Here is a 15,770-nt window from a genome sequence, read left to right as displayed (position 1 = left end):
TAGTTTTCTTTACAGTTGCTTGGCCCTCACAAATTGCCTCAAAAGCTGTTAATGGTCTACACCATAACTTTTTCTTTTTGTTGTTTTGGACATAGTTCCATTGATTAAATGAGATGTTCTGAGGTTTCAGATTATTAAGCTCTGAAAGGGACATAATTCTATTATTACGTAAGCAGTGTTTGACGAGTAGAGGGTAGTCGTTGGTCTGTGCAATGTTGGTGCCCGGAGGAAAATCCGGATTATGTGTGATCGGAGTTAACGGACTAGGGTTCGTGGATAGTTGGTACAACTCCGACAGTATATTGAAAACGTTTAATGTGGTGCTAATTAGTGGATGTTGCCTAACATCAGAGGGGTGATTGTGGGGGTCAGTCCATAATAAAAACTGAGTCGGGTACTGGGAGCACCGTCTCTCTAAAGAGACCCAATCTTTTTGAGTAGCATGACAGTGCCAATCTAGCACTCTTGTCAAGTGAGTTGCCTGGTAATATTTATGAAAATTGGGAACTTCCATGCCCCCACTAATTTTAGGCAGTTGCAAATATCTGAGTTGTATCCTTGGCCTTTTATTGGCCCATATAAATTTCCTTTGGATATTGGATAGTTTCCGAAAAAAGGGTGTTGGGATTTTAATGGGTAGGGCATGAAAAAGGTAGAGTAACCTAGGTAGAATAACCATTTTCAGGGTGGCAGCTCTACCGAACCAGGAGAAGTGTTTAATGTCCCATTTGAGTAAATCTTTGCAGATGTTTCTCAGTATTGGTATAAAGTTAGCTACATAAAGTGAGTCTAATTTTGGGGTGAGCTTAATTCCTAAATATTTCAAGGAGGTCATTTCCCATTTGTAAGGGCAATTGGATTTGGTTAGTTGTTTCAGGTTTTCTGAAAGAGAGATGTGTTAATGGCCTCCGACTTAGAGTGGTTGATCTTGAAATTTGATATGTATCTAAAAGTGCGGAATTGTAGGTTCAAATTTGGAATGGAAATAAGAGGTTGCGAAGTGTAAAAGAGGAGATCATCAGCGTATGAGGACACTTTGAATTCTCTCTCTCCAATTCGGAAGCCAAGCACAGCCAACTCCTTGTTTATGTGTCTAATTAAAGGTTCTAGTGCCATAATAAAAAGGATGGGGGACAGCGGGCAACCTTGCCTAGTTCCATTTTTCAGGTGAATGGGAGCAGATAATATATTATTCACTTTAACTTTAGCAATGGGGTCTGTATAAAGAGTTTTAATCCAATATAGCATATTTCTTCCAAGGCCTACATGTTCACAGATCGCCAACAGATAATTCCATGCGACCCTATCAAAGGCCTTTTCCGCATGGATATCAATAAGCCTTCAATTCCAAACCTGTGTGCTCCATGTATCAGATTCAGGGATCTAGGTATCTCATGGGGGAGTGGCTTGGTGATAGTGCCGTGAGGACGCAGGAAGTAGGAGCTCTGTGAACCGGAGCGGCGCGTTTTCCTCTACAACCGGCAACCCGATCACCGCAGGCATACGTAGGCAATCAGCGACTTGAATCCCGTACATGCAGCTGATGCCTATATGCCGGCAACACAAACGCCAGGACAGCCGGGGGTTCCTGTTAAGCATTTGGACATTACCACATACTTCCTAAGACGATCCGCAGCATCGCAGGGCACCATGGCTGCCTCAAAGATGGCGTCTACACGATCCCAGACCACCAGTCCTGCAGGTCCTGCTGTGCAAAAAAAAGTCCTCCAAAATGAACACAGAGCAGATGGGAGAGCCCCCTCCCTCTCCCTGTGATGATGTGCTAATCATACAATCCTGGTCAGTATACCCTTCTTTTTCCTGTGTAAAAACTGGGGAGAAGAAAGTATTTAGCACAGTAGCCTTCTCTGTGTCCTCTGTAACCATCCTCCCATCATTTATTACGTGTGCAATGTGCTCTGACCTCGCTTTTTTTTAATATATTTAAAGCATTTCTTAGGGTTTTATTTACTCTCCTCTGCTATGTGTCTCTCAAAGTCATTTTTAGCCATCCTGATTTCGTTTTTACATTTCTTGTTTGATTCCTTGTATTGGCGGAAAGCCAATAATGTCCCCTCTGGTTTATATTTCTTAACCTCCCTGGCTGTCTGATTATGTCAGAATTTCTGTGCTAAAAGCAGTACATTGTTTTGCATGGAAATATGTTGTTTTATATTTTAGGCCTGTAATTCTTAGGAATAACCCACTTAAATCTGTCCAAACAAGAGTCTAGTAGACATCCCGGGTATGATAAAGTTTGAAACACGAAATCATAAATTATAATAACCTCCCTAGCGGTATTCCCGAGTGTGGCTCGGGGTTAATATAGAGTACCAAAAGCGGTAACCCCGAGCCACACTCAGGATTACCCCACAATAAAACTCACCTGTCCCTGCAATCCCCTGCCATCCTCCCCCGCCGTCCTCCAGCCATCCTCCTGCTGTCCTCCCGCTGTGTGCTCGGCTGATGCCGCCACCTGTCTTCCGGTTCCCCTCCCTGCGAGTGTTGCGACGCAGGGGGGTGGAACCGTCGGCAATTTCAAAAATATAAATAAACCAAATGACATGATACAAAGTTGTTCATTTTACCACAGGATTTCACCTGGTGGCTTTTCCAGTGCCCTGCCTGTGCTTTTTCAGTTCTTTGTGCTGGAAAATAGAGAACGACCATGGCGTCCAAAAAGTGTTCTTTTTGCGCAAAAACGCTTTTAGACAAGCTGGAAAACAGCGACAGCGAAACGGAGTTACTTGAAGAACTTGAAGCGTGATAGCGATTTGTGGGAAAATTCGCCATCGGGTACGGAAAGTGATGACAGTGACGATTCTGATGTCTCTTTCTGGCACATAGTTCCGTTGGAAATTCTGAAGAATCATTTGATATACTTCCCTAATTTGTTTTAGTTTTGGTGCAGAATGAGTAGATTCATCAAATTCTTAATTTTTTTCAAACTACTCCATTTTCCAGGCACAAAGAACTAGAAAAGCACAGGCAGGGCACTGGAAAAGCCACCAGTTGAAATCCTGTGCTGAAATGGCATGATACAGTATAATCCGTAAGGACCACAACATTGTATCATGTCATTTGGTGTACTTACATTTTTGAATTTGACGCCGCTTCCACCCCTCTGCTTTGCAACGTTCGCAGAGAAGGGAACCAGAAGACAGGTGCCAGCATCTGTCGAGCACACAGCAAGAGATCTGCGGGAAGATGGCTGGAGGATGGGGGGGGAGGATGGCGGGGGATCGCAGGGGAAGGTGAGTTTGATTCTGGGGTAATCCCGAGTGTGGCTCGGGGTTACCGCTTTTGGTACTCTATATTAACCCCGAGCCACACTCGGGAATACCACTAGGGAGGTTAAAGGCCATTTTTTTTCTCTCTAAAAAGCATTTTTGCATTATGGTTTTAGCCACCCTGGTTTGATCTTGGCTCTTCTAAATTTATTTCCCATTGGAGTACACTGTGAGATACTTTTGTTTATTATGTTTCTAAAGCATTCCCATTTTTCCTCTGTGTTCAATGTTCCTAGGGTTAGGTAGGTCCCAATTTATGTTCTCTATTATTGAACACATTTTAGGAAAGTTTGTGCTTCTGAAGTTTAGGGTCCTTATGTTCCCCTTGTGCCTTGTCCAGTGGCGTCACTAGGGTTGGTGTCACCTCGTGCAGTAAAACATGGTGTCACCTCCCCCCCCTATATTCGGGCCAGGCAGCAGCTACACGTTGGAGTTTTTGTAGCAGGTTGCAGCGGTCAATAAGGCCTACAGGATAGCAGGTTAGGCACCTTCCTAATGGCTCAGTCGCTGGGAGCAGTAACGGATAATGGCTGACACGCCATCCTGCCAGGACCAGCAAAAATGCAGCAGTGATCCCTCCGGTTAGATGTTCTCAGTCCTCCTGCCTCCTCCTTGGCCAATGGCATGGGGTTTGCCTTTCGGCCAATCAGGAAGCGGGCCAGGAGGAGGATCCGTGTCACAATAGCAAATTTTCATTCGCTATTGTCACACAATGGGTGGGCTCGGGGGGGGGGGGGCGCACTGCTCTGCGCCCCGGGTCCACCCTTAGCTGAAGCCTATTAGAGCCTCCCAACCCACCGGCCACCACTGGCTGGAAATAATGCAGAGAGACGGTCTGGATGCAATTTTTTATATTTCTCTCCCCAGTGCATTAAAGATGAAACAGGGGAGACCCACTAGAAGGACATCTGTACTGTCTGTACTCAAAACACAGGGGGTCCTTGCAGGTCCAAATCTGTCTGGGTAGTGGCCCTGGGCCCTGGCTTGCACACAGAGGAGGGGGAATACTTCACATGACTGACACTGTCTGTCTGCTGAGAGTGAGACAACAAACACTACCTTCAAGTCTGCAGACTAACTGGGTTCACATATGTTCAAGGCCAGTTTTAGTGTGAAAGCATCAGGCATGAATTCAGTGTAAAATTGAGAAGAGCTGCCAGGACATGAAGAAAGCAGTCAGCTAGTAGAAGATTAGAGGTGAGAGAGCTGTAGGCTCCCCTGCCCTGACTGTCGCTGGGATCAGTGCAGGCTTCTGCAGTGAGGTGGAGTGGGGCTGCCAGAACCTGAAGATACATTTGCCGGCTAGCATAGCAGGGGATTGGAGATGGGGAGGGCAACACATACTGACTGATGTGTCAGAGAAGGCAATGCCCCAAGATGGGAAATGTACTTGCCAAAAAGCCTACTGTTTACAGATGATCTGCTAAAACATACTGACGGCCGGGTGACCGACATAATGAAGTTCAAGCTGCCATAATCATCCTATCTGCATATTTAATTGCAATATCTTCATTCTTCACCTGGCCACCCGCACCTCTACTCACCTGTCTCCTCTTCCTAGCTTTGCCATCACTGCCACTGGCTCCGCCCCCGTCCGCCTGAACGTGAGGGCAGGGAGTGAGGGAAGGGAGGCTCAGGACGGCCCGAGAGGAGGAGAAAGAAATCCAGCCTAGACACTGGCAGCAGACAGTCTACACTCACTATTCGGCGCAGCGGCGATGCGATGCCCCCCACCCCCGGCCTTGTCCTATGGTTTACTCTAAATGTGATCATCCTGTGATCGCTAGAACCCAAGTTGTCCCTTACTTCTACATCTGAGATTAGGCCCGAATCATTCATAATTAATAGATCTAGCAATGCATGCTTTCTAGTAGGAGAATCCACCATCTGAGATATGTAGTTGTCCTGTAAGACGGGCCTTTACTGAGTGAACTGTCCCCTCTTCCCAGTCAATATCGGGATAATTAAAGCCCCCCGTTATGATGACTTGTCCCTGCTTTGCCGCTATTCCCAACTGTGAATGAAATTCAAGCTCCACTTCCTCCCTTTGTTTGGGGGCCTATAACATACCCCCACTATTACTTTCCCCCTTACTTCTTCTCAATGGAGTTCTACCCACACGGATTCCACTTCCGCCCTCGTCACTTCCATAATGTCACTCCTCTCCACCACCCTTATGTTATTTTTGATATAGAGATATACCCCTCCCCCTCTTTTGCCTTCCCTGTCCTTCCTATACACAGAATACCCTTCAATATTTGCCAGCCAGTCACATGACAGGTCAAACCAAGTTTCTGTTATTCCCACAAGGTCTATGTCCTCCTCGTGTATTAACAGTTCCAATTCTTCCATTTTTTTAGCTAGGCTCCTGGCATTTGTGTTTACCCCTCTTAGTATTGTACGAGTTGATAGTGATTTATCATTAAGTTTATTCCTGCTTGGTTTGTGGTTTGTCCTCTCAAAGCCCCCAGTAGTTGTCGTTACAGTTATATTGTCACTGCTGACCCCCATAATAGCTTCTGTCCTTTGCTCACTACTAACTGGCACTACCTCTGAGCCCCCCCCCCCCCCCAACACCTAATTTAAAATCTCCTCCAACTTTGTGGCCATATTTCTTCCCAATAGAGCTGTGCCATCCCCATTAAGGTGCAGCCCGTCCTTACTAAAGATCCAGTAACCGACTGAGAAGTCAGCCCAGTTCTCCAGGAACCCGAACCCCTCCTTCCTACACCAGTTCCTCAGCCACTTGTTCAGTTCCCTAAGCTCCTTCTGTCTCTCTGGTGTGGCTTAAGGGAAAAGGTAGTATTTCAGAGAAACCACCTTGGTGGTCCTTTTCCTCAATCTATTCCCTAAGTCCCTGAAATCATATTTTAGGATCCTCCACCTTCCTCTTACTTTGTCATTGGTGCCTATGTGCACCATGACTGCTGGGTCCTCCCCAGCCCCGCCCAATAATCTGTCCAACCAATCCGCGATGTGCCGAACTCGAGTGGCCGATAAACAACATACTGTTCAATGACCATGATCATTTTTGCAGATAGCCTTCTCTGTCCTCTTAATAATTGAGTCCCCTACTACCACTACCTGTTTAACCCTTCCTGAGACTCTGTACCCCTCCAGTCAGAGAGGAGCGCCGCATCGTCATCGCTAGTCGCCGTAGACCGTACTGCAGATGGCCACGGCCTCTCTACCACCGGTTTGATTCTCTGTGACCATTTGAAGAAACGCCAATGTGAGTGCATTTGATTGTATGTTGAAATAAACACCAAAGGTACTGCACTATGGTTCGGTTTCTATTTCTATGAGACACATGTGGATGCCCGTATCCGTGACGGTAGAGAGATATACTCAGAGTGTGGAGAATTGGGAAGAGGCACCATAACATCGGTCTGACATATGCCCTATTATCGAGCGATCTGGTAAGAGGCTGCATTTATCATTCGCTTGTTTCACCTGCTCTCCTGGAATCTCTAATACACCACTGGGTAGACACTTTGCCCTTGACCCTCTCCCTTCCGGTAAGGGGGCCAATCCTCAATTAGGTGGTGGGACCTATCCGCACCAGACAAGCCTAAGAGGAATCTACCAGGATTCACCAGAAGCCTGTATGGGAAGATTTGGGACTATTTGCACCTTTTTTTTAACGTTTACACCTATTTCACAGAGGTGGCACCAGTGGAATGATTGGACACTTTATGTTGAACAATTTCTTTGCACACGTTTATGTTGCTCAGTTTGAATTCTCACTGGATTGAGATTGTTATATCACATTTTTTTCACAGTCACCTTTATGTTTATGCATATGAGTAAATAGTGATACTATATACCCATTTTTGTTTGCACATCAACCAAGGCACACACAACAGGAGTGTGGTGGATACTTATTATAGTGTCATACACCTCTTGACGTGTGACACATGTGAATTTAGCGCACCTGATTTTTTCTTTAATATTGTCTGTACCCCTCCTTCCTGGAGCTGTCGCTCCCCTAACAGCTAGGAGAGGGAAACTGCTCCAGCACTGCCATCCCTGAGCTTATATCCCCAACATCATGCAACTTGGCATATTTGTTGGGGTGTACTAACTCAGGACTGGCCTCCCTAGCGCTCTTCCTTCTTCCCCTTCTAACTGTCACCCAACTACCTACCTCCAGCACTTGTGTCTCAATATCTCCACCCTCCTCTACGCTGGCCCCCGCAAGCACCTGCTGGGTAATGTCCAAGCTCCTTTCCAGGTTGTTGATGCTGCGCAGTGTTACCACCTTGTTTTCTAGATCTAGGATCAGTGCTTCGAGGGAAACAAGTCTCACTCCTCTCAGATGAACACCAGTCTTGGGCCCATCACCTACTGGAGCAGAAGAGCCCTGTGCTCAACTCCGTCTCTACATTCCTTGACGCCATGGCATAACTCTATGACGATCCTCAATGTGTGGCAACTGCAGAGATTGCCCTTCATACCCTGCAACAAGGGCGACACCCAGTTGAGGAATCATACAGTAGACTTCTGCAAATGGTCAGCAAATACTGGATGGAATGAGGCCGCCCTTAAATACCAGTATCGGCTCGGTCTGTCCGAAGTCCAAAGACCTCATCAAACTGGTGATTCAGCTTGACTGCCGCTTGCAGGAGCGACGATCAGAAAGAACTAATTCCTACAGACCCTCTTGGATGCTGCCCAGAATTCAATCCTCACCTACATCTATGCCTACTCCCCCACCTGCTCCTGCCACTGAAGGAGAACCAATGCAAATCTCTGGCTGAAAGGATGCAGTGGTGGCAGGCCAATCTCTGCCTCAGTGGTGTACCAACGGGGGGTCCGGGGGGGGGGGGGCTGCGCCAGGTGCCACGCAATTGGGGGGTATCAGGCTCAGGGGTGCCCACCTGGCTGCTGGGCCGGCCTGCATCTCCATGTGAAGGCAGCTGCAGTAACTGCTCCTTCAGTCCGTGCTGCTCAGGGGGGATGGAAAGAAGGTGAGTTCCCAAGCAGCCTTCCTGTGTGCCTGGATAGGAGGAGCGGTGGGGCAGCTGCATATAGAGGAATTGATCTTTATATATTCCTCCTGCAGCTGCTGAATGCCTGATTCTCCTCCTATCCAACTTCTTTTGCTGGCCCCCCAGTGCTGGTGCTGTCCAGCCCCCAATCCCCCCCCCCCCCCAGTGCTGGTATCATGTTCACAGTCTCTGATCATCTCTTGTATCATGTGCGCAGTCTCTGACCATCTCTTGTATCATGTCCTCAGTCTCTTACCATCTCCTGTATCATGTCTGCAGTCTCTGACTATCTCCTGTATCGTGTCTCCAGTTTCTGACCGTCTCTTGTATCATGTCCGCAGTCTCTAAACATCTCTTGTATCATGTCCGTAGTCCCTGACCATCTCTTGCATCATGTCCGCAGTCTATGACCATCTCATGTCTGTAGTCCCTGACCATCTCTTGTATCATGTCTGCAGTCTCTGACCATCTCTTTTATCACGTCCATAGTCTCTGACCATCTCTTGTATCATGTCCACAGTGTCTGGCCATCTACTGTATCATGTCCGCAGTCTCTGATCATCTATTGTATCATGTCTGCAGTCTCTGACCATCTCTTGTATCATGTCGGCAGTCTCTGACAATCTCTTGTATCATGTCCTCTGTCAGAACTTTTAGGGCTAAAAGGAATCATATGAGGCCCATACATATTATTTTACATATTGTTATATGGGCATTCTGGCAGCCATTTTTGTCATGAAGTGATCCTTTGGTGTAGATTCTTACAGAAATTTTAGAGGCTTAGCAAAGACCTTCTCAGGCCAATAAATTAAAGGGGCCCAGACAACACGCCAAGATAAGGACTAGCCATGGTGCCAGACTGGGTTATAATTAGAGTCATGTCATTCTTGTCTCGATTTCAACAATGAACAAGGGATCGGGATGTTTAATTTTTTTTTTTTTAAAGGGCTTATTTAAAAATTTGCTTGAGGAAACATTATTATTATTTGTAGTAATTGTATTAGAAATAATATTATTGTATCATTGTATTATATGAAGTATATATATATATATATATATATATATATATATATATATATATAGGCCTACTTAACTGAATAAGTTCAAGGAATGTTTTATATATATTTACTTTTATAATATTCAACCGATATTCATTATATATTGGGGGAAGTACTCCTTGTATCATATGTGTATTTGTATTGATATAATAGGTATAAGCTTTAATTATAATGTTGGAAAGATATGTATACCATTTTTTTATGTGTAAAGAACTAATTGGTGTCTTGGATTTCACTTTAAAGAGGTTGTAAACCCATCATTTTTTTTTTTCAACCTGAAAGGGAAACACATAATGAGCTAGTATGCATCGCATACTAGCTCATTATGAAATACTTACCTTATTACGAGCCCCCGCCATGCCGCCCGCTTACCTGTTTGACGGGCGACATGTCCAGTCGCCCGTCTTCCAGGATCGCGGCATCCGGCCATCTAAATGGCCGGAGCCACAGTAACGTCACTCCTGCGCACGCGCGTGGGAGCCGACGGTCACGGCGCAGGGCTCTGAAGGAACGGAACCAGTGGCCGTTCCTTCAGAGCGCATGCGCCAGTGATGTCACTGGCTGCATGTAAGGTAAATATCTCCTAAACGGTACATGTTTATGATATATTTACAGTACCTATAGGTAAGCCTTATCATAGGCTTACCTATAGGTAAAAGTTGCAGAGGAGGGTTTACTTCCTCTTTAAGTTACTTTCCTTTCAAGGTATTTGGTAAAAGGAATGTTAATTGCTGTGATTTCAGACCCTATTCAGGCAATATATATCTTGAGAGAGTTTATAATCTGACTGTAAGTGGGCATGGTAGACAACATACTAAGATTGAGATTTTTCTCCAAGGCTTAGGTCAGAAGGTTATCTTTGAGAAAATAGTTGAATTAAACTAAATTTCCCAAACTTTTATACAGGCAAACAGTGCCCCCTTTTTATGATGGCGAGATGGGGTATTTAGTAAGATGATGCCCCATCTGACATGTTATCATGAGGAAAACAAAATCCACACCTACTTCCCATAGGATAAAAATGATTTGTTTGTTAAGATGGGAGAGAATTGGGAACGATCAGGAAGGAGGGAGGAAATAGGAATACTCTGAGGAGGTTCTGACACACTGATTGAAGCTGATGGCAGGCTATTCAAACATGACATCTCAGACAACAGATATGGGAGTTTTTGGTAAAGTGTAAATTTCTATATTTTCTATAGGGAATTTGCTTGCCATATACATCTGACTGAACCATTAGATCTTTATAGCATCAAGATTTGGATTTAGATCTTTCTAACTGCAGTATATTTTCCAACCTTTGAAGATTATACACATATGAATAAATCCCCTTGAGGCTGATTTCAGTTATAGTAAATGGTGCAGTTGTGATGTATTCTTAAAATAAATCAACTTTGTGGAAATTATCTTTATCCCAAAAACAATCTTGACTTCTAGCAAGTCTGGGTGCATGGTGTAACAATTTTTGTCCATGCATTTTTAAATATGGAGTTGTGAACATCTGTAGGCTGAGAGGTCACATGCAAAATCTGTCAAATTTTGTTTCCATACTTTTGTGAGCTCATGAGAAGCTATTAATCACATTCCAGAAGTTATGGGTTTTGGTTACATTGATATTCTGTAATAATATTCTTTGACTGTATTTCTCACATTACCTGTGTGATACATATTATTGAATTTTGTTCCACATTTTGTGTTTATTACCAGTTATATGTTGGCATTATTCTGCACTGACTTTTATTTAATAAATATATATATTTTTGCATAAAATTGTATTCATCTTGTCTTCAAGCTAGCGCCAATAAACGATCTTGAGTTTTTGTTGATTTATTCAAATAAGTTGAGAATCTCCTTAATTATAGATCCTTGCTTATTTGCATAAATAGACACTATTTATCAGTAGTGATGTCGCGAACCTAAAATTTGCCGTTCGCGAACGGCGAACGCGAACATCGGCAAATGTTCGCGAACCGGCGAACCGGGCGAACCGCCATAGACTTCAATAGGCAGGCGAATTTTAAAACACACAGGGACTCTTTCTGGCCACAATAGTGATGGAAAAGTTGTTTCAAGGGGACTAACACCTGGATTGTGGCATGCCGGAGAGGGATCACGCAAAAAAAAGTTCTTATAATTTTTTGATAGAGAGCCAATTATTGGAAAAATTAAAAAAAAATAAAAATAAAAAATTTCTTTGGATTTAGCATCTGGGGGGTCTAAAAAGTGTACCTGTCAAGTTTCAGCTCTGTAGCATGTCCAGAACCCCTAAAAAACAGCATTTTTCTTATATTTTCAGGAATACGGCTTCTCTGCGGCTGGCTTTTCCTCTTGCAGGCATTTAGCGGGCATTTTTTTAGGCAGGCATGTCATTTTTTGTATTTAGTGTCTGGGGGGTCTAAAAAGTGTACCTGTCAAGTTTCAGCTCTGTAGCATGTCCAGAACCCCTAAAAAACAGCATTTTTCTTATATTTTCAGGAATACGGCTTCTCTGCGGCTGGCTTTTTCTCTTGCAGGCATTTAGCGGGCATTTTTTTAGGCAGGCATGTCATTTTTTGTATTTAGTGTCTGGGGGGTCTAAAAAGTGTATCTGTCAAGTTTCAGCTCTGTAGCATGTCCAGAACCCCTAAAAAACAGCATTTTTCTTATATTTTCAGGAATACAGCTTCTCTGCGGCTGGCTTTTTCTCTTGCAGGCATTTAGCGGGCATTTTTTTAGGCAGGCATGTCATTTTTTGTATTTAGTGTCTGGGGGGTCTAAAAAGTGTACCTGTCAAGTTTCAGCTCTGTAGCATGTCCAGAACCCCTAAAAAACAGCATTTTTCTTATATTTTCAGGAATACGGCTTCTCTGCGGCTGGCTTTTTCTCTTGCAGGCATTTAGCGGGCATTTTTTTAGGCAGGCATGTCATTTTTTGTATTTAGTGTCTGGGGGGTCTAAAAAGTGTACCTGTCAAGTTTCAGCTCTGTAGCATGTCCAGAACCCCTAAAAAACAGCATTTTTCTTATATTTTCAGGAATATGGCTTCTCTGCGGCTGGCTTTTTTTCTTGCAGGCATTTATCGGGCATTTTTTTAGGCAGGCATGTCATTTTTTGTATTTAGTGTCTGGGGGGTCTAAAAAGTGTACCTGTCAAGTTTCAGCTCTGTAGTATGTCCAGAACCCCAAAAAAACTTCATTTTTCTTATAATTTTTAGTAGAAAACTAATGCAGTGTCTTTCCAGCTGTCTTTTTTTCTTTCTGGCAAGCTGAAATATGATATGCCAAGGCAAACATGCCTATCAGTTGAGCTATGACACAGACAACACTGCACACATGGGGAAATATGTAAAACAAAAAACAGGAAAAGGAAATTAGGTGACGGTCACAAAACATGATATTGTGATTGGCCAAATAAAAAGTCGCCTCGCGATGAGGTCGCGCCAAAGTCGCGCTAAGTCGCGCCAAAGTCGCACTGGAAGCGACGCTACTTTAGTGGTAGCGGCAGTGTAAACCAGCACTAAAACATCCAGTGTGTGAATACTATCAGGTATGATGTTTTATCGGTCAAGTAGTGTAAGGGTTACGCCCGTCGCCCGCTTCACAGTGACAGACCAAACTCTGACAGACCAAACTCCCCGTTTAACAGTCAGTCAGTCCATTTGCACAACCGCAAACTCCCCATTTGCACAAGGTTGGATACCAGCTAGCCATGTCCCGTTCCTTGTCCTCACTGACATCATTGAAGGTCTCTTCCTCCACCCAGCCACGTACAACACCAAGGGTCCCCGAAAGGTGACAACAAGCCCCCTGGGACGCCTGCTGTGGCTGGTATTCCACCTCCTCAAAGCCAACATCCTCCTCTGACTTCTCTTCTTCAGACTCCTCTCTCTGCGTTGCCACAGGTCCAGCAATTGACAACGACAAGGCTGCTTCTGGTGGTGATGGGGACCACAACTCTTCCTCTTCATGCTCATCTACAGCCTGATCCAGTACTCTTCGCAGGGCACGCTCCAGAAAAAACGCATATGGGATGAGGTCGATTATGTTGCCTTGGGTTCGACTGACCACCAGGGTTGTCACCTCCACAAAAGGACGCATGAGCCTACAGCCATTGTTCATGAGCATTCAGTAACGCGGCCAAAAAATACCCAGCTCCGCAGAAAGAATGAAAGAAAATGAATGTTTTTTCTATGAAAAATTATCCTGCGGATCGCTTTTGGTCTGTACACAATGAAGCAACGACCTTATCATCTGGGGTGTGCCAACACAATCCTAGAGGTGATCGCTTCATTGTGATACGCAAGCCCCTTCACCACGACAAGGTAACGATCACGAAGGGGAATTGACACATGTATGTGCCTTTTTTTTTGTTTTTTGTTTTTTTGCAGCCACAGTGTAGCACCAGAGGCCAGAAAAAATAGGCATGTACACATGCATGAAAAAGTAGGTATTGTTGCAGCCGCTGCTGTAGCAGCGGCCTGAAATATTGAGGTTTTAAGGCAGAAAGTGCACTAAAAAATTGCGGCTTGAACCGTAGTTGGTGGCGGAGACGTCACGTAAGTCATCCGGCATGCAGAGAATGATTATATACAGCAGCGTGTGGACCATTTTTAGGCCAAGGCATCTCAGTCATCACCAGGCCTTTTTTAGTCAAATGCATCCCCCACTGTCAGTCCCTTCGGGATCCATGCCTCATTCATCTTAATAAACGTGAGGTAATCAAGACTTTTTTGACCTAGGCGACTTCTCTTCTCAGTGACAATACCTCCTGCTGCGCTGAAGGTCCTTTCTGACAGCACACTTGAAGCAGGGCAGGCCAGAAGTTCAATGGCAAATTGGGATAGCTCAGGCCACAGGTCAAGCCTGCACACCCAGTAGTCAAGGGGTTCATCGCTCCTCAGAGTGTCGATATCTGCAGTTAAGGCAAGGTAGTCTGCTACCTGTCGGTCGAGTCGTTCTCTGAGGGTGGACCCCGAAGGGCTGTGGCGATGCATAGGACTAAAAAAGCTCCGCATGTCCTCCATCAACAAGACGTCTGTAAAGCGTCCTGTCCTTGCCGGCATGGTTGTGGTGGTAGGAGGAGGATTACTTTCACCTCTTCCCCTGTTGGATTCCCGTTGTGCTGTGACATCACCCTTATATGCTGTGTAAAGCATACTTTTTAACTTATTTTGTAGCTGCTGCATCCTTTGCGACTGCCAGTAATTGGGTAACATATCACAGACTTTCTGACTTTCTGCTTATACCGGGGGTCTAGTAGCGTGGCCACCCAGTACAGGTCGTTCTCCTTCAGCCTTTTTATACGAGGGTCCCTCAACAGGCATGACAGCATGAAAGACCCCATTTGCACAAGGTTGGATGCCGAGCTACTCATGTCCAATTCCTCGTCCTCACTGATGTCATTGAAGGTGTGTTCTTCCCCCCAGCCACGTACAACACCACGGGTACCAGATAGGTGACAACGAGCACCCTGGGATGCCTGCTGTGGTTGGTGTTCCTCCTCCTCAAAGCCACATTCCTCCTCTGACTCCTCTTCCTCACACTCCTCTTCCAGTGTTGCCGCAGGTCCAGCAATCGATGGTAAGGCTGTTTCTGGTGGTGGTGATGGTGACCACAACTCTTCCTCTTCCTCTTCACGCTCATCTACGGCCTGATCCAGCACTCTTCGCAGGGCACGCTCCAGGAAAAAAACATATGGGATGATGTCGCTGATGGTGCCTTCGGTGCGACTCACTAGGTTTGTCACCTCCTCAAAAGGACGCATGAGCCTACAGGCATTGCGCATGAGCGTCCAGTAACGTGGCAAAAAAATACCCAGCTCCGCAGAGGCTGTCCTAGCACCCCGGTCATACAAATACTCGTTGACCGCTTTTTCTTGTTGGAGCAGGCGGTCAAACATTAGCAGTGTTGAATTCCAACGTGTCGGGCTGTCGCAAATCAAGCGCCTCACTGGCATGTTGTTTCGCCGCTGAATATCTGCAAAGTGCGCCATGGCCGTGTAGGAACGCCTGAAATGGCCACACACCTTCCTGGCCTGCTTGAGGACGTCCTGTAAGCCTGGGTACTTCTGCACAAAACGTTGCACAATCAGATTCAACACATGTGCCATGCACGGCACATGTGTCAACTTGCCCAAATTCAATGTGTAACAGGAAGTCAGCTAAATCTGGGAATGTAGTCACAGGAAGGAGATACATTTCCACCTGATTTAGAAAGTCCATTAATTAATTTAGGGTGTTGGCTACAGAGCTAGCCAGCAGGAAGTTGAAAGGCCTTCACCTGTTCAGAATGAGGGAGTTAAGGCTCTATAATTTGTTCAGAGAAATTCCTATTGTTTGCTGCCTCCAGAAGCTGTGTCCTGAAGCCATGTGGGCTGGGAGCAGGAGGACAGTCAGCGTGTGCCTCCCGACAGGATGTGTGGGCCTGGGAGAAGACCCCCCGGAGTGATGTGTGC

Source organism: Pelophylax lessonae (genome assembly GCF_965119305.1).
Source record: "Pelophylax lessonae genome assembly, chromosome: 3".
Lineage (NCBI taxonomy): Eukaryota > Metazoa > Chordata > Amphibia > Anura > Ranidae > Pelophylax > Pelophylax lessonae.
Note: the sequence above shows the minus strand (reverse complement) of the source record.